We start from the raw sequence: 843 nt of genomic DNA, 5'->3' as shown, positions 1-843 counted from the left end.
GCATCCAGCAGATATTGGGACCCCAGCCCTGGAAACCAGCCCTCGAGTGGCTCTCCCTCCTCTGAGAACAAGATAATTTATCTCCCACTTTGAGTCTGTGGTCCCACCCCTCCCGTCTCCCCGTCTAGACTTCCGAGAGGGCGCTGCCCTTCGCCGGCCCCCGCCCTGCTCCCCCTCCCTCAGCCCCCAAGTGTCACTTTGTCCTTCACAACGAAGATGTGAACTTGTGATTCATCCAGCTGACGGGGACGGGGTTGGGGGCCACCCTGAAACGGCCAAGTGTCCTTCTGCCGTCTCTCCGCACCCCCCAACCCGGCACCCTCTCGAGTCCGAAGGTCAGTTCGACCTGGCGGGAGACAGGGGCCCTCGCGCTCCTGTCCCAGCCTGTCTCTCGCTTCCTTTGGGGATGAGGGTGGCCTGGAGGAACAATAGCTTCCCTCACCCCTTCTTCCTGCCTCAGGTTAGAAAAGGCAGCGGGAGGAGGTGGGGACAGGCGAGCCCACAAAGGCCCCTTCCCACACCGGCACGGGAGCGGGAGCGGAGGGGGCTTCCTCCGGGCGGCTGTCATTTTGGTGGTTGTGGTCTCTCCAGACAGGGGCAGCACCCCCTCTTTGCTGCCTTCCAGGGAGAGCAGCAAGAGAAAGAANCCGCCCCGGCTCTCCTCCTCCCAGAAGCTGGGTGAGTGGCCGTCAGCGAGCGTCCTTGCTGCCTCGGCCGGTCGTCTGGGCTGGGGTGGGGCGGGGGGGTCCCCTACGATCAGTCGGGGCGCCCTACCTGGCCCCCTGGCTGATGGAAGCGGCTGCGATAATCAGAGAAAGGGAAGCTGATGAAAAATTCAAAGGG

The 843-nt window shown here is 63.5% G+C and overlaps 1 protein-coding gene across 1 annotated transcript in view; it reads left to right on the top strand.

The window, feature by feature from the left end:
* Positions 1–647: 647 nt before the first annotated feature.
* LOC144231660 (uncharacterized) overlaps positions 648–843 on the top strand; it is a 21,170-nt gene continuing 20,974 nt past the window's right edge. Inside the window, exon 1 of the mRNA XM_077764189.1 lies at positions 648–678. The gene's annotated coding sequence lies outside the window, so the exon portion shown is untranslated. The remainder of the gene's footprint in view (positions 679–843) is intronic.

Source organism: Crocuta crocuta, unplaced genomic scaffold (assembly GCF_008692635.1).
Source record: "Crocuta crocuta isolate KB4526 unplaced genomic scaffold, BGI_CrCroc_1.0 scaffold528, whole genome shotgun sequence".
In the NCBI taxonomy this organism is placed as follows: Eukaryota; Metazoa; Chordata; class Mammalia; order Carnivora; family Hyaenidae; genus Crocuta; species Crocuta crocuta.
The sequence above is the reverse complement of the archived record's forward strand: the minus strand, read 5'-3'. Positions and strand labels throughout refer to the sequence as shown.